The sequence below is a fragment of the Equus caballus genome, chromosome 2 (genome assembly GCF_041296265.1).
Source record: "Equus caballus isolate H_3958 breed thoroughbred chromosome 2, TB-T2T, whole genome shotgun sequence".
Classification (NCBI taxonomy): domain Eukaryota; kingdom Metazoa; phylum Chordata; class Mammalia; order Perissodactyla; family Equidae; genus Equus; species Equus caballus.
Window position 1 is genome coordinate 56,427,428 of NC_091685.1, and position 25,248 is coordinate 56,452,675.

At 48.3% G+C, this 25,248-nt stretch overlaps 1 long non-coding RNA gene across 8 annotated transcripts in view; it reads right to left on the minus strand.

Annotated features, from left to right (window-relative positions):
• Positions 1-24,611: 24,611 nt before the first annotated feature.
• Positions 24,612-25,248, minus strand: part of LOC138921569 (uncharacterized) — a 33,417-nt gene continuing 32,780 nt past the window's right edge. For 7 of the 8 annotated variants that reach the window (XR_011434245.1, XR_011434241.1, XR_011434244.1 and 4 more), the window contains one exon: positions 24,620-25,021. This is a non-coding gene — a long non-coding RNA (uncharacterized lncRNA). Of the gene's footprint in view, positions 25,022-25,248 lie in introns of all 8 variants that reach the window. The other variant, XR_011434242.1, reaches the window with a different exon arrangement.

Genomic DNA, 25,248 nt, shown 5'->3' on the forward strand with positions numbered 1-25,248 from the left:
TCCTCCTCTCCCCCGTATCCTTTCCTTGCCCTTTCTCTCTTTGTCTGTCTGTCTTTCTCTCTCGGTAAATGTGTGATCAACTGGGAAATAGAAACTAGAAAAAGAGGAGGAAAGCTGGTTTTGGAAGCACAAACAGTGATGGATTATCCAGGGCCCATAATTGCCAGCTTTGAAGGAAGCGCTTTACAAGCATGCTCTCACCACACTGCTCCCCCAGCACTGTTGTCCCCTGGGTATGGAAGCAGAAACCAAGCCTCTGAAACACCAAGTGACCCACCCCACGCCACACAGCTGGTAAGTGGCAGAACAGGTGACCTGAACCAACTCGGTTTCCTCAGAGGCCCACGCTCCTCCTAACACACAGCGCTTGCCCTCCACGCCCTTGCTTTGGCCAGCAAGTGTGGATGCTCTGGAGAAGAATCTCTGGCTATTCACTCTGACATCTCTTCTCACCTTTCTGGGACCCCTTGTTTTAATCCCAAGCTCAGGATTTTTCACCAAAAAGATATTCAGGGGCCTCAGCTACTCCAGGCAGAAAAAATCAAATTCAGGCTGCAGTAGCCCTGGGGGTGACTGGCAGAGAGGAACAGCTCTCTTTCCCACCCGAAGACCTGTCACCCCTGCCTCAGTCTCTCTGTCAGTCAAAAGGCAGTTGGAAGCCCTTTAGAGCACCCCTTGGACATCCCCCTTCCCAACCTGTGCCCTCACCCTTCTTCGAGACAGCTGCCACATAGGAATGCCCTCCCCTCCCGGCTGCCTGATTCTTAAGACAAAGAGCATTTGAGATGAAGTCCTCTATCCGGAGGGTCCTCCACGTGGCCAAGCATACCCAACACCTGGCAAGCTCTTACAACAGGTAAATCCCTGGGCTTCATCTCTTGTGGTTCTTGGAGAGTAGATTTGGGGTTTAGAAACTTCTGTTTTTTAAAGCCTCCTGAGTATTTCTGCTGATCAACCAACTTTGCACACTGCTATGGGCTGAATTATGCCCCCTCAAAATTCACCCATTGAATTCTTAAGCCCCAGGACCTCAGAATGTGACCTTATTTGGAGGAAGGGTCTTAAAGAGGGAATTAACTTTAAATGAGGTCCTGTATGTGGGCCCTAACCCAGTATGACGGATGCTCTTACAAGAAGAGGTTAGAACATAGACACACACAGAAGGAAGACCATGTGAAGACCGAGGAAGGAGAAAAGGCCATCTGCAAGGCGAGGAGAGAGGCTTCTGAGGAAACCAACTGCCCACCCCTGACCTTGGACTTGCAGCCTCCAGAACTGTGAGAAACTCCACTTGTGTTGCTTAAGCCGCTCAGTCTGTGGTCCTCTGTTCTGGCAGTCCTAATAAACTCGCACAAGCGCTTCAAAGCTCGTCCAACCTTCTCCTGGTAAAGACGCAGAAGGTGAGCTCTAGGGAGGTCAACTGACTTACCCACAGCCACCGAGCAAGTTAGTAGTGGCCGAGGCTCAAACCTGCGTGCTCTGAGGCGTCCTCCAGGGCTCAGTCTATGACCCCGTATTGACTCTAGGGGAAGAGAGCCAGACCAGCCTCGACTCTCCACGAGGCCTTCCCTGAGGACCAGCGGAGTCACACTGAGCCCTCACTTCTCCGAGAACCTGTACAATCAATTATCCGAAGCCTCTCTTCAGCCCTGGACAGGGCCAGCTTTGTATTGACAGTCGTCTGGCCTTTCCCTAAGGGCTCACATCCCTATGTTACTTAGAAGAGCGCTAGTCTTTCAATAGGTAACTGATTGATTGACCTGGACATGGGCAGAGGAAGCAGAGAAAAGGAGACAGAGGATCCGCCTTCCCTCACAAGGCTTCTAAAAGGAGTGAGAGAGCCACTGATTCACTTACGTAGGTTCTGATACGGTGTTCACCATAGAATTGGGTCTAAGTGTTCAAAAAAGGGCTACACTCTGGGGCCGGCCCAGTGACATAGTGCTTAGGTTTGCGCACTCCACTTTGGTGGCCCAGAGTTCACAGGTTGGGATGCTGGGCGCAGACCTAGCACCAGTCATCAAGCCATGTTGTGGCAACATCCCACATAATCCCACATGCAAAATAGAGGAAGACGGGCACAGAGGTTAGCTCAGGGCCAATCTTCCTCAAGCAAAAAAAGGAGGATTGGCAATAAATGTTAGCTCAGGGCCAATCTTCTTCACACACGCACAAAAAGACTAGTCTCCATATCCATCCTTTGAAAACGCCAATCCTCAGACAGAGGACACAGTGCCAATTCTGTCGCTAATTTTCTCTGTGATCTTGAGTCCATCACTTAGATTATTCAGGCGCTCATTGCCTCACATGGAGAATGGGAAAAACGAAAATGCCTTCCTCACCTACCTTACAGACATACAGTGAATATCAAATAAGAAAATGTACGAGAAAGCCCTTAGAAAAGTATAAAAATGTTATTCAAATATGAAATGTGACAAATTCTTCACGCGCAAAAGTATCTGTGGATCAGAATGAATCTGTCTGGAGGAAGCAGCAGCGATCATAACAGAAACGTGAGGTCTGATCATGGGCAGCCTGCATGAGTGGCTTTCAGATTCCGGGAGGGAACTGTGGTGCATAATGGAAAAAAAGTGGGACTGGAAACCTGGAGGTGAGTTTCTGGTCCCAGCCCCACGAGGAACCATGTGTGTGACCTTACACAGACCCGTACCTCCTCCGAGGCCGTGTCTCCTCATGCCTAAGGTGAGGATGACAATCCCCACCTCATCCTCCAAATGAGTTATGGCAACAATCGAAGAGATTGTGTATATAATATATAGACTGCTAACGTGCTTAATTTTAAAAGAATACTATGTTAAATAGACTGAGTGGGACCAGGCAGAGGTGTCAGGGAAGAAATTAAAGATCAGGAAGATTCTAGTTGGAGAACCTACAAGTTTAGCCAAAAGGTGCTCTAACAGGAAAGTGAGTCAGACAGTGCTGGACAGGACTTGGAAGTAAGGAATTAAGCAAGTAAGCAGAAGCATCCCAACCGAGAGAGAAGATGTAAATCCAGAGAAATGTCGGCAAGTGAAGACTGCGAATTTAAGAACCGCAATATCAGGGGGTTGACTAGAGTAAAGCTAAGCTCTTTTTCAGGCATAATACCTGAATAAAACATTCAGTAAGGCCTATATTTCCTCAATAAATAGGACCACTGTGAAAAGAGCTATAGCTTACGTTATGGTAGAAGCTAAACCTTGGAGTGAGACAGAAACTAAAGCCCCAATTAATTTTTTTGCCTTTGTCAATCTGAATTGAACAACGAGACTCTGCATCTGTAATTTGGCCACCTATCTATATAGTTTGTCCTTTGGTTGCTCTTGTATTCTTGTTAGGTGGTTTTTATACCCAGCTACTTGAATGTGTGGCACCCTGAAAATACTAAGGGGGAGACAATGGCAAAACTGGGCTGTGTGCTTTGCATCTCTACTAGGCATTTATTAAATGTTCAATTCTTAGAATAACTCAGAAAGTTATAAAACTGTAAGTCTTACAACTAAGGAAAATGAAGCTCAGAGGTTAATATTTTGATAAAAGACAATAACTGAACCCAGAATGAAGCCCAACTTAGACTAACAAAGACTTGAAAAATGGTGGTTTCCCTGTTAGAGGTTAATTTCTCTTAAGTAAAAGAAATCAAAAGGTAGCAGTTGGGGTGTCACAGTCATCGAGGACCAGGCTCCTTCTAGCTCCACTGACTCTAAGATACAGTCCTCGTCTTCATGGTCCTAAAAGATTGCTAGAGCTCCAGCTATCACCTCCATGATCCAAATCGCAGAATGGAGGAAAAAGAAGAAGCTGTCTCTCCTTTCTAAGAGACTTTTTGAAAGTCCCACACTAGACTCTCCCTTATGTCTCATTGGCTAGAACTTAACTATATGGCCTTAGTCACACAGCATTCTGGGAAATGTAGTCTTTTATCTGGAAAGCAACATGTCCAGTTAAAACGTGGGCTCTGTTACTATACAAAGGGAAGTAGAACTACCAGGAGCAGCCAGGAGTCCCACCACATCACAGTTTACTATTCCAAAGCCTGTGCTCTTTGTCAGCAGCAGAAAACCCCTAAGACTCGTCTGTTGGAGGATTTCCCAGATCCATCTGGACACATGTGGTGTCTGCTCAATCTAGTCCTGCTGCTAAATATGAAAATAAAAGCAACATATTTTGATCATTGTTGCCATTGCTATTATTTAAGAGACGATTGAACTGAATGGGGCCAGTGTACAGTGAACATTGAAGAGAAACCCAGGTTTTCTTGTGTTTGTTCAACCAAGACTCAACTTTTATGTATTGTCATGAAAATTATGGACAGACAGGTTTCCAATGTAAATGTAATTTGGAGGAAAAAATACCAAGACTGGAAAAAGAACAGCTAAAATCTAAGTGAAATTTTTTTCTAGCCATTGGCCTTCAATCTTTCTAAACTGAACATTTCAAAAAGGAAACAGAGCAGAGATCAATTTTATAGCTTTGTGAAAACAGCTCTAGATGTATGTTGCACCTATAAATGGTCATGAAGAAATAACACAATTGCAACAAAGCACCTTACAATCACATGTGGCGCTGGCACTCTGAAAAACAGGTTGAGCAAACCAAACGCCCATTGTGTTCACCCACTGCATCATCAGTCATCTGCAGAGCTGTAGTGTCCAGCCAGGTCTGGGCCAGGAGTCCCATGTCCAGCCCAGATCCCATGGCGTCCTTCAGCATGGCTCCAGAAGCTTGTCCTGGCCCTCTTCTGCTCCATTCCAAAGCCAGACTAGATGAACTCTTTCTGGACTTGAGACATGGAGCCAGAAAACTGGGGGAGGTTCTGTTGGGGAGGAAAATTTCTCCTCCACCCTTCTAAGTTCTGGCTACAAGTAAAACTGACGTGAGACAGATGAACAGGGGAAAAACAAACAGAAGTTTAATAACATATGTAACTCCTGCATGGAAGAGATCCAGGAAAACTGAGCAACTTGCCAAAATGTTCAAAGCCACCACCTTAAATACTATCTTCAGCTAAAGACAAAAGAAGATACAGGAGGTAGGGGAGTCCATTATGGGAGGTTACCAGGCAAAGCTGGTAAAGGAGGGTCAGATTCTTGTGCAGATTTAAGTCCTTGCCCTTTCTATTGAAAAGAGTTTCTAGAGATTGAGTCATGCCCCCTTCCCAGCACAGCAGGGAGACACCCTTAGGAATGAAGATTCCCTTACACATGTAAATGTCTCTTATGAAGGGTAACTTCCACTTTTCCACTTGGTTTTCAGAGCTTCTCCTCTGTCTGCAGTTTCTTAAAAGTAATCAGCCTAAAATAATCCTTACACCAAAGAGATATATTTTGGGATGACAATTTCTGCTCCCCTATAGTTCCACCCTTAACTCCATCCCAAACTGTGTCATATCACCCTGGACATGTACTTTCCCCTGTCTGGACCTTGATGTCCTCATGTACAAAATGAGCAAGTAAACCGGTTAATCAGAGGTCCTTTCAGCGCCAAACTTCAATAACACTGAGGAGGTCACAATGCAAGTTTTGGTGGACAAATCAGTGGGGTGAGGGGATGCAAGAAGTGACAAAACCATTGTCATTCTCTTTAAAATTCTCACATGAAATGGGTGAGTTTGTTTGAGAATTCTCCTCCAGTGCCCCCTCCTAACCCACAAGAGCACCCAGGCACTAGCTGTTATTGGAGTTCACCACCCTGGAGCCCTGGGCAAGGAGGCCCTGCTGTGTTTGTCCAGACATGCCCAGGGGATCCAGACAGCACAGGGTTCCGAGCTTGCCAAAAGCCAGGACTCTTGACTCAGACCACCTGAGTTCAAGTCCCAGATCAGCAGCTTCCTGCGTGTGGTCCACACACAGAAACTTCCCCAGCATTTTTCTCTCTTAGTTTCCTGACCTCAAAGGGGAGGCCATAGCACTCACTGTCACAGGGCTGCTGTCAGAATAAGTGGCACTTGAAGCTCCTGGTACCGTGTCTGGCACACACCCAGCACTTGAGCAATATTAGCTGTTACTAGAAGCCTCACTTAGAACACTTAGAGATAGTACCAATCCTGCACCCTGGAAATTCGGAGTTTGTGAGCCTGCCTTGAGCCTTCTATGCCCTAAACCTCAGGATGATCCAGATGCATGAAAATATTTTGTCCCAAATCCAGCAGGAAATAGTCCACTGTCCCACCAAATAATTCAAAACCCAGATCAGAAGGGGCATGTGTGTGTGTATAATGCAAGAAAGAGGTGACGGGAAAGAATTCTGTTCCCTCAGAATATGGGGGAGGACAGCATTGCAGCCACAGTCTGATGCTCCTCATCCCACATCTTTCTGGGCCATTTCCTTTCCGCACACGCACAGCTACTTCCAGGAAGAACCGGCAACCTACAGACATTTCCTGGACACATAACATAAAGCCCATTTTAGTCAATGGAAGCGACATCGCTGAAACTCTGGCGATTCTCATCTGGAGCTGACAACATGGTAATTTATATTCCACACAGCGTAACCAAAGAGCTTGTTATGCAAACACAGGCCGCCGATTTGACAAATCTCCTGGAAACAGAATTAATGTCTGTATTCTGCGCAAAGATGTAATTTATTTTAATATTTTAAAGAGATAATATATCTATATATTCAGGGAGTGAGATATCTACACACACAGTGAAACGCGCATTTAAATAGAGTGGAGTCTGGGGGCTGCAGCTGGTGCACTGTGGCGTTAGGAGGTCCGAGGACCGCAGTGAAAATGGCACCACTGATTAGCACCAGCATCTTTCATCTGGGGTGTTTCCTTTTCTATTCCTGGTGATAATATAAATATTATTCTTTTGTGAAAATGTTTTCTTTATGGTGCCAGAGCAAAGAAGACATTTCATGATAATTGAGGTTTTTCCAATGGAGAGCAAGTCGAGCTCTGCCCAACTACAGAAGAAGCGGTAACTGGGTGACAGGCTCCCGTGGGTGTTTCCTATTCATCATATTTTCTTTTCTTAAAGGGAAAGTTTTTGTTAAAAGGAAAACCGGCCCTGGTGGGTTACAAAGGATTGACCCTGAAGGTTAGAGGTCAGTAAAATCCTGACCCCAAGCCCCGGCCATTGTGAGACCAAGAGTTTGGGGAGCAGTTCCAGAGAGGTGAATTTGAATGTTTTCCCTCGAGAAAAGTTTACGGCCCCTCCTTGGGGGGCGGGGGCTCTGACAGGTATCAGACTGCAGACGAGCCCACAGTCCTTGTTCTTCCCAAGGGGAAACAGAGGAGGAGCGGCCGCTCCCAGAGCCTCGCAGCCCTCCCCCTTCTCACGCTCCCCGCCCGCTTCCCTTTCACAACTATCATTTAAGGAATTAAAACCACTCTCCCCATTTCCCCCGAGTCCTTGGAGTGTGAGCACTCTCTCCTCCCCGGCCTGAACCCCTCCTGGGGAAACCCAATCAGACCTGCCACATCTGTTGTTGATGCATCGCTAAGGGGCCTAAACAAGAAATCAATGTTCCGTGGCCCAGGGGATCCATTGTGCTGTTTTCTCCCTTAATGCCATGTCAGGAGATGTCACCAGGAAGCCGAGCTGCTGAAGAGAGCATCAGTCCCCATTTGGAAAGGTCTCTGACAGCACTCAGGTGTGTGAGCCGGCGGAAGAGGGTCCCCAGGAGGGAGCTGCTGGGGGTGGTCACGAGCCTCCTAAGCTCCCTTAGGTCTGCTGACAAGAGAAGCCAGCCCCGCTCCCTTCCATGGTGGGAGGGGCAGGGCAGCAGGGTTCCCCAGAGGAGACCCCATCTGTACCAGGGGCCAGCTGACAGGCCGAGTCAGCTCCCCTTCCCTCCTGATGGCACTCATGCCCACCCCCATTCTGTCCGGGTGCGTTTCCAGAAGCAAGTATATCCCAGGCTTTTACTGACTGAAGCTGGCCAGACAGCCTCAGAGAGCAGCCTTAGTTCAAAACGCCGTTTGTCCGGTTTCCCCTCCTCATACCTGTGGACTGACCCAGGTTCACGGCATGCCCGCTGACCGCCCAGATCGCAAAGTGCCCAGAGCTTTCCGTCCCCCTCTGCCTGCCCCTCAGCTTCTCACTGTCTGCTGCCTCTGGCCTCCAGTGGAGCTCTGGCCACTTACTAGCCACGGTGGTCATGATGTGGAATGCAGACTCAGACTTAACTGACGGTCGTGCAGCAGCAGGTCCAACATTGGCCTCCATGCTGAGGCCAGGTGCCGTGTGCTTCGACCAATCACTCAGAAGACCTGGGTTTCAGGCCTGGCTCCGCTGCCCCTTACCACCTCCAGGAGAGTGGTTATTGGCTCCGGGCAAACACCATCTCCTCATTTAAGCTCCGAAGACCCCAGCCCTTACCTCTCTTAGACAAGGAGATATTGGGTGCTCCCTCAACACCCGTTACTTCCGTACATCCGCAATGCCTCCTACCACTCCATCTTTTCTCCACCCGTCTGTGAGCTCCTTGAGCGCAGGGGCTGGTCCGTTCAGGGCTGTAGACCACACCTGCTCAGCACTTGGCGTAGAGTTGATACTCAGTTAGCATGGGTTGAACACAGGACTGAGTTCAAGGAAGAAAGAAGATACAGATTGCACACCGCCTGGCTTTTCACGGCCCTCTCCTGTGCTTGCTAGGGTGAGGAGGAGGTTGAAGACGCAGAAATGGCTGCAAATCACTTTGAGCTAAATGTCTATGTTTGCAATTCATGGTTCATAGAGGATATTTGAGAGCTTAGCAGAACTTACCAAGTATTCCCTGTACTATAGCAAACTAGGAATGGCAGTCTAGACCCCGCTTCTAAAACAGCCCCAACCAAATCATTTAAACCCGCACAGCAATTTCCACTTCCTGGAATGCTTTCCTGTGGAGGCATGCCTGTGCAAAACCCACCTCCAGTTTCCTCTGAGGTGGTCATTCCTTACACATCACAGAGAAGAAATCTAATTTACATTTTTGTTGTTGTTGCTTAAATACTCAAGCAGGATCAATGGGGCTGGGGAGGTCTGGAAGGACAGAGCCCCCACCTATGGTCACATCATGGGTCTTTCCCTGTGAGGTCAGTGCCCCGAGTGCCAGAGGCTGGAAGGTAGCTCACCCTCCAGAGAGAAAGCATAAGAAGGACCCTGCAGAAACCCGCTGCACCGACCTGCGGGGCAGATGAACGGCCACAGGCTCCTGGCCCTCTGGGGCTGCTCCAGCTCAGCAGCATCCACACTTTGCAGTAAAGCAGCTGGGAGGGTCCTCCATTCCCACTCAGCCATGCGGCAGTAGGAGAAGTGGAATTTTTGCCCTCTCCATCATGCAGTCCCAGAAAGGCAGGAATTTCTTCCAAACCTTCCTGGGCTTCCCTGGAGACGTGACCTCACGTGGAAGGGGTTCGATGCTGGAGACACCTAACCCAGAATAGAAGGAGAGCTGCAAAGGAGACCAGCAAGGCACACAGGCCAGGGCAGGCCCCAGAGGGCGTGAGAACTGAACCGATGGCCCTCGGCAGACGGAGGGGCCCAGCAGCCTTTCCTCTGAGGAACAGCACCAAAATCTCTTCAGGTTGAAAAGATGAAAGTGGAGTTTGCCACACAAGAGAGGCTCCTAATAGACAATTTTTATCTCGACAGTGATGTCCTCTTAACTTTATTGACTTGTTGATCACCCAGAACTCGAGGTTAACCTCTCACTGGACCGCACTCGCCACACCAGTGAACGGAGGAGGGTTCTGAGCACTGATCAGCCCAGCGGAGAGAAGAGGATCCTGGTTCCTATGACTCAGTGGACTTGTTTCTCTTGCTTTATCTTCCTCACCCTTTATGCCCTGTATTGGGGTGTCAGCACAAAGGAAACTTATTTCTGATATGAAAGTGTCCTGGGACCCCGGCTCATTTTGAAGTGTTCGATGCTTTGAGTGGGGCAAGCCTCAAGATAAGGGGGTGATGGCATCATAGTTCTAGATGAGCAGGGCTGTCACCCCAGGATGCTGACCTGTGACAGAATAACAGAGGAAAGGACGGGCTTAGCAGAAGTGGGAGTCGGAACTGGGGTGTGAGTCTCCTAGGGGTGCAGGAGTGCTGAGCCAAGACAGCAGCCCAGTCACAGAGTGTGGCCGTGTGGCAGGTGTGCAGTAAGCAGGTCTTCTCTCGTCTGTGGTCTGATGCTTTGACAGCTGGGCCATGCCGACCCAGGGCTAGCCAAATCCTCGGGCAGTAAACAACTAGCCAGGGTGCATGCATCTCACACACACGCCATCTGATGCAGCCCCCTGCTCTCAGCCACCTCTACAGGCTCTCAGACCAACACTGCCGGCCACCTGCCCTAACCAGGCCAGGGCAGGTACCAGACAAGCAGAGATGGCCCCTAAGCCCCAGAGTTCCCTGAAACCATTCAGACTAGACAATCCTAAGGCTGCACACCTGGCCTCGCCCAAGCCTTGCTGCAGAAACCACAACGAAGGCTCTTGCCCACAATGTGCCTCTTGTACCCTCTGTCCCCTGACCGACCCCCGTGGCATGATGCAGCCTCTTCTTGTGGGATCTGTGAGTGAGACCAACTATCTTTCCAAAGGCAGTTGTCAGTCTCTTGGCCTCACCATATCTGAATATTAATAAAACCTCTATTTTAAAACAAGGTGTCAGGGAAAGCTGTGACTTGGTCGGCATGAAGGTGTCCTGGGCACTCACAGTCGCCACTGAGGCAGCAAGACCCTTCCCCACGAGCTGCTGGGCTGAGGCTGCAGACCCACTTCCTCTCAGGTCTGGAGTGCCTGGGAGAGCGAGTGGGGCTGAGTCTAGAAATAGGGGGCACTAGCAACCACCCCTGGGAGCAGAAGGGCGGGGGCACACGGTCACCGTCTTGGATTAAGAGACAGAAGGCCTTGGTTCTAGTTGTGGCACCATGGCTAGCTGCCCATTATGATTTGTGGAGGGGATTTACTCCCCTGGACATCGTCTCCTCATCTGTCAAATGGAGAGCCTTGTGCCGATTGTGCGTGGCTCATTGTAAGGGTGAAATGAGATAAAGATGGGCTGGTGAACTCAACAAGTAATTAATAAATTTGACCTATCAAATTGCTCTTTTTTAACTTTCCAGAAATAAGAAACAAGAAGGGAGAAAACAGGGATGTGTGGGCCACTGCGGCAGTGGAGGGAGATGGTGTCTGGGGACAGGCTGTCAGGTTTCTGCCTCCAGGCACTGGTGTGTCACTCTGTAGGGCTGTGTCCTCGATGGCCGGTGAAGGGGTCCGCCTCTCCACCAGACTGTGGAAGGATCTCTCCACGCAGACATCCTGACAGGGCCTTCACCTTCCCTCCCAGGAGGAAATTTGATAAGAACGTGGGTCAAGGCTGGGAGGAGCCCAAGGATGAGGCAGGGGCCCTGGCCGTCCAGTCAGCTAATCCAGACCCATCTCTGAGCGCCTCTGAGGGACCCTGAGCCCATTACCTCTCCAGCTGCCCTTCCCGACACTGCAAATTGCCCTTCAGGCTTCCTCATGAAGATGCCGTCCAGGCCGGGCTCTTTGATTCTGCTGTCAGCACAGGGCCACTGAGGGCCCACCAGAAGCCTGAGCCCGGATTCATGATTGCAAGCTGGACCATCTGTTTGCTCCCCTGGAGGGCACCCCACAGTCTCCATCCCGTCCTGTCTGCACTGTCCCGTAAATGCAGCAGGAGCCATGAGAGGGGCTAAACTCGGAGCGGAGGCTGCCTTTTCTCCCCTTTCTCCCTCCACTCTGCTCCTCTCCCTTTTACCCCTTCCCTCGGAGCCAGGCAGGCGTGGTTTTAAAACCGACGCCCTGCCCGTCATGCACCAGCCGGACCAGGCACGTAGCCTCTCCAGCTGTCATCTGCACTAGCGGGTGGTGACGCTCGGGTTGGGTCGTGCGTGTGTCGGGAGAGAATGATTGAGCGTGAGGGTGCAGTGCTTGGTGCACAGTAGATGGCCAATAACCCACTCCTCCTTCTCTTCCTTTTCCTCAACCTCATTCTCTAGTCTTCTCCTCCTACATTTTTTTCAGAAAAACAGGGCTCTTCTTTAAACAACAGACCTGACTGTTTCCAGCCTCAGACAATCTGTGTAACACAGCAAAGGCCCATGCCACAGACTCGTTCACCACTGCCCCCAAGGAGGGGCCTGGACTAAACACAGGATCCAGCCTCTTTGTTTCTGTTTTTGAAAAATCTCTCCCTCCCAAGGGAAGAGCCGAGGACTGGGAGACACATTAGGGAGGCGACAGAGAAGCGATGCTGAAGTCCCTCTAGAGATCAGCCCATAAAAACAATGCACAAAGCAACTCTCAGATCAGGCAAAACTGACAAAGGACGCAGAGTGGCTGCTGGCTGCCTCTGGGGACTCCCGCCGCCCTCAACCGCGACTGGCATGCTCCCCCAGACTCCCATCACTGCTCTGGCTCCTGGGCCTAAGACGCTAGGAGGGAGGCACCCGCGGCTACTTGGACTGGGGGAGGCCTGCCCTCCACACAGCTGTGGGTCAGCCCAGCCTCAGGCGCCCTATGCTCCTGCCTTCAGCGGTGTCCTCACCCTCTGTCCTGCCAGGTGTGCATGCCACTCACTTCCCTCCTGGTGGCCCCAGCCCAGCAAGTGGCCCCAGCATCCCTTCCCCCACGCTGGCCTCCCGAGGTGGCTCTTTCCCCTCTTAGGGTTTTCCTGTCTGTCTCTCCTTCAGTTTCCTGCCATCAAACTACTTCTCTCCTAAATCCTAATCCCTCTCAACTAGGTGTCACATCTGAGAGAGGCCTGATAAATTAATCCCCGCTAAAATGTCCCCGCTAAAACTGACAGCAGCTTAATGTGCTTCCAGCTTAATGCATCTGAGAGTCTTCCGAGGGTGTTTGCATTTTCTCGGGGGATTCCTTCAGACACAGCGGACTGGTCCTCAAAGATGGAAATGATGCAGCCTTGCATGCCACAGGGAGGGCAGGAGAAAGCTTGAGGGCAAGTAGGGCTTTCCACGGATCGTACCACCAAGATGGCTGTCTAGAGTGTTCCTCAAATATGTAGTGAGAGATTTCTCCCTACTGGGTGCTCTGCTAAGTACCAGAGATTAAGGAGGGAGAGAACACTGGGAGCGTCAGTAGTTTTTTATTTACCATTCAACGTTTGTCTGGGTTGGTAGAGTATACTAGGAGTTGACAATGGGTAGGGTTCATATGAAAGATGGAAAGCAAGGCAATTTCCATGCCCTTCTTCTGATTTTCACAAAAACCACCCCTACAGCAGAGAACCAAGTGAGGCAAGCCTCCCTTATGAGAGGTGTGGGGTCTCTCCCATCACTGCCAGCTGCAATCTGCTGGGACTCTGGGCAGGCCCCCTTCGCAAGGCCGAGTGTTCCCAGCACTACTCAGGCACAGTCTCATGGGGGGCAGAGGCAGCCACTGGGATCATCCTCGGAGAAGAGGGAAGGCAGGAGAGTTAAGGGGTCACACCGCCGGATCCCGTTCGAGAGGACTGTCCAGGGGGTGGAAAGGAGAGACTAATAGGCAGCCGGCAGCTGGCAGGGCTGAGGACAGGCACTCCCATGGCACTCAGCATCCAAGGGCTCCCAATCCAAGGGCTCTTTCAGCTTCCACCAGGAGCACTGCCTCCTCTGACTAAGAACAGCAAGACGATTCCCAGTCACCTGTTCACATGGGTTCCAAGTGTCTCCTCTTTTCCCAGGCAGGCTTGATTTCAAACACAATGTCTGTTATCTCTCCATTACATGATAGAGTATCAGCTGGTCAGATTATACGATGATATGTCCTGATTGTTGGTTCAGAAAATAGGCTTAATGAACCTCTCTAACCATCTGGTGGACTTGTCCCTTGGGCAGGATACAGGATTTCTAAGGAATGACCTAGAGGTATTTTCTCCGTGCATTTTCAACCAAACTTTTCCTCTCCAACCACGCTTCTTAGGGGACACAAACTCCAGGACCTGAACATGCCCACACTAGTGGGGATGAAGGCAGCAAGCCCAAGGACCCTTCTCTTCTCAAAGCTGAATAGATCCTCCCTACTACTTGCGGGCATCGCCCAGCCCTGAACTTCTCCAATGACTCGTGCTAAGGAGAGCTCCCCCAGCTTACTGCCTCACTGCCTGCAGCCTCCTGGATCCCTGCCAAAGCCCATTAGCTTCAACCCAGGTCCACATTCTCTGCTGTACCTTCCCTCCAAGATTCCCGGGCAGGAGGGTCAAGGTGACCTTTAAATATTGCCTGTAAACGCCAGCTGTTGCTAACTGGCTCTGCACAGGCGTGTGGCTTACCCAAAAGCCAGCCGATGGCAGGCCTCAGGCACGGGAGAGGGGAGGCTGGCTTCTGGGGACAGATCTGCGCCTGGAGCAGGCACATGGCACTGCACTCAGCCAGAAATGTCTGGTTGCCATGGCCAGATTCTTGCCACACTGGGAGGGTGGTGTCTGTATTACTAAATGTTAGAGCTGGAGGAGTCCTCAGAGACCATCACGCTTCACGGTTCCTGGGAGGAAGCCGAGGTCTCAAGAAAGGGATCACATATATAATTTCAAGAATGTAATATCTGCCAAGAACGCTGAAACACTCTCACCTAACCCTGGTCCGTGCTTTTTATTAAATGAATGATGGGTGGTTTCAGTTAATTCTCACAACAGCTCCATAAGGCAGACACCATCCTCATATTAAAATTTAAAAAATACATGCTCTATGTCGTCGATTGAGCTGCCTACGGTCACTTAGCTAATAATAAGTGAAGCCACAATTCAAACCTAGGTTTGCCTGACTCTAGAACAATTTCCCATGGTGCATCCTGCACCCCGTGCTGCACTCCTTCCCTCTTCTATCATCAGGGACAGTTCCAGAGCTGTCGATCGCCCCATGCCTCCCGATGGTTTCTGAGTCTCTGGCTTAATTCAACAATTATTTATTTATCAATTAGCATCCTCCTGTTCTACTGCCTGAAGCTTTCATTTCCTGTCACCCAGCTTCTATGTGTTTGTCAGAACAAGCCGCCTACAGGAAGAGTAGGAGGGAAGACTGAGGGTGAGACGCCCCTCTCGAGAGTCCTCTGATTACTAGGCTAGGATCAGCAAGGGCTGTGGAGAGGCTACATTGTTCTCCTTGCTCTCCTGGAAAGGGGAGGCCAAGATCCAGCCCGGGCCCCTGAAGAACGCCCTGCAGGGGTCACAAAAGGAGCCCCTGGGCCAGATTCCAGTGTTACTCCAGCTGAAACTAATTCAGTTTCCTGTTGACTCAGTGAGTAACACACTGGGCTCTTGAATGTGCTGTTATGGGTGGGTCATGCAGGACCATGTCCTCAGTTTTCTCCCAGCCATCTCATAAATGGGTACAAGAGAATTCTTGAAAAGTAGAAGTAGCCACTGGCTGACAACACAGTCATGCTACCTTGGTGTGCAAATCAGGGCAGAGTCACTATACACAAAAGAGTCCTGGCACTTGGTCCCACTTTCCTGCCCTCTGGGGAGACCAGAAGAGTCACATGAAGGGACCCCCAAGAGGAAGGAATGACTTTCAAGGAAAAATAAGAAATTTGATTGTTTAAGGCATTTCTTACCTGAGCAGTAGTTGTCACATTTGACTACTTTTAAGTGTCATGAGGCTATCAAGAAGCTGTTACTTGTAAGTAATCAATAAAACGGGAGTCAAACTGGACTCAGTGAGTGATGGCACTGACCAGGCTTCTACGACAGCTCTCTTCATTCATTCATTCGTTTATTCGTCCCTTCACAAACTCTGATTCTCCTTTGGGAGGATGAGAAGATGAAGACGCTGTTTCTCCATCAAAAATTTTACAGTGCATCTTGTCAAGGGAAAGAACACGAGCTCCAGAGTCTTCCAGGTCCGGCCGGTCTGCATTCAGAGCAGCCGCTGGCCTCGGAGGCTCCTGGCTCTGCCAGGAGACCAGTCTCACTGGATCTGTGGCTTCACCACTGTCTTGTCTTCACTCTTGACCTTTACCCACCAACTTGCATTTTTCCTTCAATAATATCAAGATGCTTTTTAAAAAATGTTTCCCAATCCCATGCACACCTACACCCTCTCTACTATCAGGGGATCTCCTGAATTGAGGGGAAAATAATCCAAATAACGAGAAAAGGACTTTTCCTCATTATAAACTTGACATGTTTGAATTGAGCGTTTGGGTAGTTAAGTGAGAGAACTCTCAGCTCCCTGCTCGTTAAGAGCCTACAGGGATGAGCGTCAGAAGGCTGTCCTGGTTACAGGGCATCTCTTAGGATTCCGGTGCCCATAATCCAGCCACTGGCCAAACAAACAGAACGGACAGGCGGGGAAAGTGGCATCATCTCCCAGGGAGTCTCAAGCCTGCTTATGATTTTCTGATTCCATGAAAAGAGAAGACTGAGACTCCTTTTGTTTGAAGTGGTTGACACAGCCTATGCTGATCTTCATATTGGCTCAGTGGGTGACATTCTGTGTTTATTTTCCATTCCAGCGAGTGAGGCATACAGAGGAGCTGGAAAGGACATGTTCTATCTGTATTTCCAAAAGAGTATGCATGCATGGGGCAATGTAGAGAGAAAGGAAGAATTGACTCAGGGAGAAAAAAAGACGGAAGGATGTTCATGAGTAAAGGCAGTCTTCCTAGGGAAGTAGGAGCGGGTGGAGCAGGACGGCCGCTAGTGACACTCAGAGCGGAGTTTATAGCTAGGGGAGGAGTCTAAAATGCAGGTAAGTAAGGTTTTAGAGCTAGGAGGAAAGCTATTTTTAACTGAACAATCAGAATTTCTAATCTCAGGGATGGAGAGAGAGTCTGCGTAGCGGGGGAGCAGCCCAGCGCCAGTCCTGGGAGAGACATGCCGGAGCATGGGAAAGTATTGGAAAGTAGAAGTTTAGTTTGGGAAGAGTCTGTGGAAAGCATCCTGGAAGGACACCGACATCAGGTATGTAAAACCCAGCTGTGGGCTGAGGACTCAATCAGAAAAGATTTTGCTTCCTCTGTTTTTAAGGAAGATGAGCGTAATCATTCTAGTCACTCTAGCTTAAAAGTAAAAATGAAGAAAGAAAGCAGGACATACTTTTATTTTGGGACAGGGGAAGCTGAAGGGTCTTTTGCTTTTGGGGAAATATTTGCTGCTGCTGTGCTGAGCCTTTGAGGTTCAAACCAGCGAGGCGCTAGACCTGTGTGACAATTCTCCACGTCCTTACCTGGGCCTCTCCAGGCCAACCAGCTCCACTGCACAGCAAGAAGGCATCAGGCATTTTACTAAAATACAAGAGATCCTGAGAGCACGATAAAGCACAGCATCTGTTCCTCCTCCATTGGGTACAGAGTGGCACATGACTTCACCAAGCCAATCAGAGGACTTGTCAGGGTTTCTGTGGGAGCCACCAGGAAACGACTTTCTTCATTATCAAAAATCGGAAGTTGACCGGAGCTCCTGCAGTCGCTTTTCAAGCCTAAGAGGAGTCTGCCTGAGAGTGGAGGCAGTATAAAGAGGGCGAGAGATGGAGGGAGAATGAATCGCAGCAATGTTGTTTGAGCTCCTGCAACAAGCCAGGGTACCAGACTTAGAACTGGACTTCTCAGTTTTGAGGAAGCCAGTTTGGGTTGGATTTCTACCACTTTAAACCAAATGAGACCTAGCTCATACAATAATTGAATAGATCTATTGCAAAAGGTAGCTTCAGTTGGGACCCTTGCCAGGAATATGGAACTATTTATTCAGGGTTTACCTACTAGCATTTATCTCACTCTCAGAATCTCTTGGAATTTTAGTAAAATGCCTGATGCCTTCTTGCTGTGCAGTGGAGCTGGTTGGCCTGGAGGGACCCAGGTAAGGACGTGGAGAATTGTCACACAGGTCTAGCGCCTCATCGGTTTGAAGTTCAGAGGCTCAGCGTGGCGGCAGTGAATATTTCCCAAAGAAAAAAGAGTCTTCAGCTTCGCAGTGACCACGAGCTGCCTTCCCACCTGGCCCTCCCGGTGGTGGGTACACATACTCCACTGGATTCTCACAGGAAGAAAATGAGCTGTCGTAGAAAGCATCCTGATCACGAGTCAGTCGCCTTTTGATTTGCATCTCACTCCTCTAACTGTGTGACTGGCCACAAACCGACAAACCTCTCTGGGCCTTGGCCTCTCCCTCTCCTCATGGGGATGGCACCTTCCCCCACTGCCCGTCAGGGCTGACCTACAGATGCTAAGGCAGGAGCACCATGAAAGGCCTAAAGTGCTGCTTAACTAGGAAGCACTATTAGGAAAACTAGGCATCTCTTCCTGCAGACGCACACACTGGCATTAGCTTCCCTTTTAGGTAATAAACAAACAAACAATGTGTCATTGGCATAATCGCAGCTAAATTGGAAACGCTGGCATTACACAGAACAAGCTACTATCCAGAGAAGCCGAGAGGCCTCGGATGCACAAAATCATATTTCCCCAGGCGTAGGATTAATTAAAACTATCAAGTGTTCCCAGCTTTTTGAAATTAACTTTGAAAGTGTTTGGTGTGAAGGGATGGAGAGAGAGCCTGCGTCGGTATGGGGGGTGGGGGGAAACAGCCCAGGGCCGGCGCTGGGAGAGACGTGCCGGAGCTGTGTGCTTACTTTATTCTTCTTAGGAGAAAAGGGAGAACAGACAGAAATGCGAAGTGTCTTTAGGAAGGACCACAAAGACAGGAGCAGCTCTGCGCCGCCTCCGCCTCAGATGCGTCCCTGCTCTTGCTTCTCCGGTGAACACGGGTCAGCAGTCAGAGCACCAGGGCAAGGCCGGGTGGTGTGGAGGGAGCGGGGCCAGCGTCATCAAAGGAAGGATCCATCAGCTACCCGTCTCCCTCTCCCTTTCTGGGCTGTGTTCTCATTTCGTATTTTCCTTCCTTATGAATAAACTCATTTCTGATGCTTTTCCACACTCTTGGACAAACAGTCGTATTATGAGCAGAAGCAGCAAAGAAGCGCACCGGGAATCCTGCGTCTAGTTCTCGCTCCACCGTTTAGCAGCCCGGTGACCTTAGCCAAGCCACCTGCTTCTTCCGAGGACTCAAATCCTCACTGCAGGAGGGGGAGGAGAGCTGAGGCGTTTCTTCGTCAAGAAGCACAAGTGAGACACGGGAAGAGAACCACATAACACAGAAAGGGATGCCGTGGGGCTCAGAGGCCTCAAAAATTCTTCCACATTTCACATTTGCTCGAACCACCTTAAGCCAGTGAAGAAGGTATTGTTAAGCCCTGGTGGTGATGGAAGCCAAGCCCTTGACAGACTCAGGATTGACAAATACGTCCTTCCTATAGGAGTCTGCTTTTACCTGGCAGGGAAATGCGTTCTCCTTGCCTTTTCCTCCCTGTGATGCAAACCCTCAAAAGCACATTCAGTTTCCTTTCCCTCCACTTCGGCAAGCTTGAGACCTTCTCCCCGCTCTGCTCACCAGCTGCTTGTCTCTCAGCTCCCCTAGATCTCAGGAAGCACTGCTGTGGGTCCCTAGAAATATACCTCTCACCACCTCCCATCTCCTCCCCCTGGGTCTGCATCCACAAAGCATTATGAGGCTTGGAGGCTCCACCTTCTAGAACTAAGCCATCTGCTTCTGCATTGTGCACTAAATTCCTCCTTCCTTTCCCAGCATATTCCATCTCTACCCCACGTTAGACGTCTTCCCCTCTCCTTCCTGCCATAAGTCAGAATGCGGTCAGGGCCCTCACTCCTGCGCTCAGCCATGTGCTCAGGAGGAGCAGCCTATCACCTTCCCCGGTGCAAAGGGTTGTCTTGATTGGTCTGAGCCAACCGTGATGGTCCTATTCACCTTGCCAATGGCTGAGCATGGACATATCAATTCTGGCCAGTAAGACATGAGGGGATGTTTGCTGAGGGCTCCTGAGAAAAGTCTCCTCATTTTGAAAAAGAGGCATAAGGAGAGAAGCCATTTTCTGCCCTTCTGAGTCTTCAGGTGTGAATACAATGCCCGGCCATGACAGCAGCTGGGCAAGGACAAGCTCTCATGTGGAGGATGGCAGAACAGAAGGAACAAGCGCCCAGAGCCCTTGACGCTACTGAACTGCTGCCTTATCCAGCCTGGGAGCCACCCTGCCTCAGGAAGTCTTATTACGTAAGACAACTTTACCATTGTTTAAGTCCATCTGAGTCAGGATGTTCTCTCAGTTGTAGCCTGGAGCACTCAACAGATTCGCCAACTCCGACGTTTCCCTCAGGGAGTCTCTTCAGTCCTGCTTAGTCTCCTCATTCTAGGGGTGGAGCTTGTCGACAGCACACGGGGCTGGCTGCCGTAGGCTGTGCTGATGCTGCTGGGAAGACAGGGCCCACTACCTCACGTGGGAGGCCGGGATCTCAACGACACCCCACAGAAGGCCAAAGCCGGTTTACTCTTTTCAGTTGTTTTCAGTATCTTCCCATCCTAGCCAAGCTGCATCATCTCTTGCTTGAACTATTACAACTGCATTTCTAGCTCATTCCCTTTCTACTAGCCCTGTCTCAGCTCAGCTGTTGTTTTCATTGCCATGAGAGCGAACCAAGGTCCAGGTCCCACAATGGTCCATCTCCTGCTTAATAGCTCCCTATTGTATACAGGATAAAGTTCAAGCTTCTTTGAACTTTAGCCTTATGGTGGGCTGAAGTTCCCCATTGAGTATGACGTTGGATTGCGTTGACTGGTTCCAGGTCTCATTTCCTGTCTCATGTCCCACAAGACTATGCCTTGCCCTCTATGCTCTCATAAGACCAAAGTTGACTGCACACTTTTGGTGTCCGGTGCCTCCATAGTCATTCCCACACAACTTCCTGTGCCTAGAATGCTATTTCTTCCTTCTGCACCTGGCTGATCCTGATGACCCTTTGAGGTTCAGCTCAGGCCTCGATTCCTTGTAGAAGGCTTCCCTGAACCTCCTGGACATTCTAAATACCTACTTCTGGGCTTCCACAGCACCCTGGGCATATCTAAAGCACAGTATTTACCACATTACGTTAAGTATTTCTGTTTGAGTCAGTCTCCCCCACCATATTCCAAGCTCCTTAAATAGAGCAGGAACTAGTACTTACTTATTTCCGTACATCCAGAAACTAAGGTTATACCTGGAACATAGCAGGATCTCAATATAGACGGACTAAACTGAAATTTTGAATTTTGTGTTGTCAAGCACACACAAACGTTTAACATGAAGAAACAAAACAAAACATGCCCCTGGAGGAATGACCAGATAAAAGAGAAATACATCATTCACTGCCACCGTTTACGCATACGGAAATATTCCTACAAAGGGAGCCTGGCCTAAGAGCTTGATGCAGGACAAGTTAACGAAAAAAAGTTATCTCAAAGCTTATACTAGTCCTTTGTGATACTAAAATTGGAGATAGGGTAGCTGGTTCTACTGTTTAAAAAAATATCAATGGCCTTGTTAATAAATAACAAAGCCTTGGCCAGACTGAGCACAAAAAGGTTGAAGCAGAGATGACTAACTTGTCTGCTCAATAAGGAGAGAAGAGTTTATGTGTGGCGCTGGCAGCCCAGCCACAGCCACAGAAAGAGTGGGACAGCGACAGGTTACAGAAAAGTGGCAGGAATGGCCAAAGGACTTCTGGAAAAGGATGTGCGATATTCAGTGTGGGATTGTTTCCCGTGCTGGGCTGGGCTGCATCCACCTCTGTCAACCCCATGGCTGCAGTAAAAGCCTGACTCGCACGTGTTCCTGTCACTGCTGCTCCCAGGACGTGGAGGAGGGAGGGTGGCCCCTCCCCACTGGGTGAGTCAGAGAGGGGACACAGGACTTTTTCTATTTCTGTGAAAAATGCCACTAGAATTTCCATAGGGATTGCACTGAAACTAGACATGTCTTTGGACAGCATGGACATTTTAACAATATTAATTCTTCTGACCCATGAACACAGGATTTCTTTCCATTTGTTGTGTCTTCTTCAATTTCTCTCATCAAAGTTACGTAGTTTTCAGTGTACAGATCTTTCACCTCCTTCGTTAGATTTATTCCTTAGTATTTCATTGTTTTTGATCGTGAATGCATTGTTTATTTCTTTTTCAAGTGTTTCGTTGTTAGTGTATAGACACACAACTATTTTCTGTATGTTGATTGTGTATCCTGCAACTTTACTGAATTTGTTTATTCTAGTAGTTTTTTGGTGGAGTCTTTACATTTTCTATATATAAGATCATATCATCTGCAAACAAAGATTATTTTTGTTCTTCATTTTCTACCTGAATGCCTTTTATTTCTTTTTCTTGCGTGATTGCTCTCGCCAGGACTTCCAGTACCATGTTGAACAGTAGTGGTGAGAATGGGCACCCTTGCCTTGCTCCTGATCTTAGAGGAAAAGCTTTCATCTTTCCCCATTGAGTATGACGTTGGCTGTGAATTTGTCATATACAGCCTTTATTATATTAAGGTAGATTCCTTCTACATTCAATTTGTTGAGCATTTTTATCATGAAAAGATGTTGTACTTTGCTAGATGATTTTTCTGCATTTATTGAGATCATCATATGATTTCGTATGTAACCACAAAAGACCTCAAATAGCCAAAGCAATCCTGAGAAAGAAAACAAAGCCAGAGGCATCACGCCTTCTGATTTCAAACTATACTACAAAGCTATAGTAATCAAAACAGTATGGTAGTGAAATAAAAAGACACCTAGACCAATGTAACGGAATTGAGAGCTGAGAAATAAACCCCCACATATACAGTCAAATAATATTTGACAAGGGAGCTAAAAATACTCAATGGAGAAAGGATAGTGTCTTCAGTAAATGCTTTTGGGAAAACTGGATAACCACATGCAGAGGAATGAAATTGGACCCCTATCTTAAACTGCTCACAAAAAATTAACTCAAAATGGATTAAAGACTTAAATTTAAGACCTGAAATCATAAAACTCACAGAAGAAAACATAGAGAAAAAGCTCTTTGACATTAGTCTTGGCAGAAATTTCCTGGATGTGATAGCAAACGCACAAGCAACAAAAGCAAAAATCAACAAGTGGGACTACAAAAAGCTTCCGCACAGCAAGAGACACAACCAACAAAATGAAAAGGCAACCTACTGAATGGGAGAAAATATTTCCAAATCATATAAGTGATAGCAAAAAAAAGAACAACCTGATTTAAAAATGGGCGGAGGAACTGAACATATAGTTTGGGTTTGTCATATAAACTTACAGATGACCGACAGGCACGTGAAAAGATGCTCAGCATCACTAACCATTAGGGAAAGGCCAATCAAAACCACAATGAGATATCACCTCACACCTGTTAGAACTGCTGTTATCAAAAAGCATTACCGAAAAGACAAAAAACAACAACTTTGCAAGGGTGTGGAGAAAAGGGAACTCTTGCGCACTCTTGGTGAAAATGTAAATTGGTGCACCCTTTGTGGAAAACAGCATGCAGGGTCCTCAAAAGCCTAAAAATAGAACTAATATGATCCAGCAAGCCCATTTCTGGGTATAGATCCAAAGGAAATGAAAACAGGATCTTGAAGAGCTACCTGCAGCCGCATGCTCACTGCAGCATTGCTCACAACAGCCGAGACATGCAAACAACCTGAGCGTCCGACGACGGACGAATGAATGAAGTGGCTGTGGCATATATATGCAACGGAATACTATTCAGCCGTGAGAAAAAAGGAAATTCTGCCACTTGGGACCACTTGGATGGACCTTGTAAGCATTAGACTAAATGAAATAAGTCAGACAAAGAAAGACAAACACATGCCATCACTTACACGTGGAATCTAAAAAAGACAAATGGAGAAACAGAGGAGAGCAGGGGTTCCTGGGGCTGAGGGGTAGGGGAGATGCTGCTCAAAGGGTCCAAACTCCCAGTTGTAAGATTGACCAGACTGGGGACTAATGTACAGCACAGTGATTGTAGCTAATGGTACTCTACCATAGACTTGAATATTGCTAAGAGAGGAGATGTTAAATGTTCTCACCAGAAAAAAAGAATGGGCAACTATGTGAGGGCATGGAGGTGGTAGCTAACACTATGGTGGTGATCACTTTGCAATTTATAAATGGATCCAATCATCATGTTGTACACCTTAAACTTACACAATGTTATGTGTCAATTATATGTCAATAAAGCCAGAAAAACAAAGAGTGGACAGAGCAGCCACACAGCGCTGCAGCCAAGCAGGGACAGACAGCACTGTGGAGCAGAGTTCTGGAGTAGAGAGCTGACCGCAGGGATGACTATGCCACAGGGCAGGGCTCTGGGGTGAGGGCTGACCAGGGAGACTCAATCTCCACCCCAACACATGCACTACCCCGAATCAAAATGCCGGGTTTGATGCAAAGTATCCACCAGTGCAAGTGATGGGAGCCTCAAATCATTTCATTTATATAAAGGAAAGAGCGGTCCAAGACCAGAGGCCTTGGGAACACTTGGATTGCATATTTAAATATACAAATGAAGAAGGAGCTGGCCTGGTGGCATAGTGGTTAAGTTCCTGTGCTCTGCTCCAGGGGCCTGGGGGCCGCCAGTTCAGACCCTGGGCACAGACCTACACACCTCTCATCAAGCCAGGCTAAGGCAGCATCCCACATAAAAGAACTAGAAGGACTTACAACCAAGATATACAACTATGTACTGGGGCTTTGGGGAGAAATAAAAAAAAGAGGAAGATTGGCAACAGATGTTAGCTCTGGGCCAATCTTCCTCACCAAAAAAAAACCCCATACCTTTAAATAAATTAATTAATTTATTAATGAATTAAATAAATATACAAGTGATGTGAACTTGCCATATATGTGTACATATGTATATATATGTGTGTATATATATGTAAACATTTGGATTATATATTTTTAAATTTTAAAACAAATCAGTGGTTAATTTGTTAACTATGAATTAACTACTATACTGTTTCAACCTTAAATGAAATACTAAATCTTCAGCAAAGAAAAGATAACTAAATGAAAACACAAAGAAAAGTGCAGGTTTTTACTTGACTTGTAAGTTTTGATCTTGGAGCCTCACTTAGCAATTTTTTTTTTCCTATTGTCAGCTTTTTGAAGCAGTTCCATTCAGAGTGACAGCTCCCGCCAGCACCCTCCGCATCTCACTCCTCCTTGCAGGGTGTCTTCCTTGACCTGTGGAGTGAGTTGTGTTTTGCTTTGTTTTCTTTCTGGAAAACCTTTAGGAAACACGCTGTCCAGCCCCTCTCCCCTACCCGCCAGGGAAAGCCCTCGGCCCCCACACCTGCAGATCCCGGTGGCGTTGCCCCACCTCCTGCTGCACAGGGCTGTGCCTGGGCCTCTCTGTCCTGACCAGCACTCTCCTCCCACTGCAGCCATATGTCACATCCCCCACTTGCTTA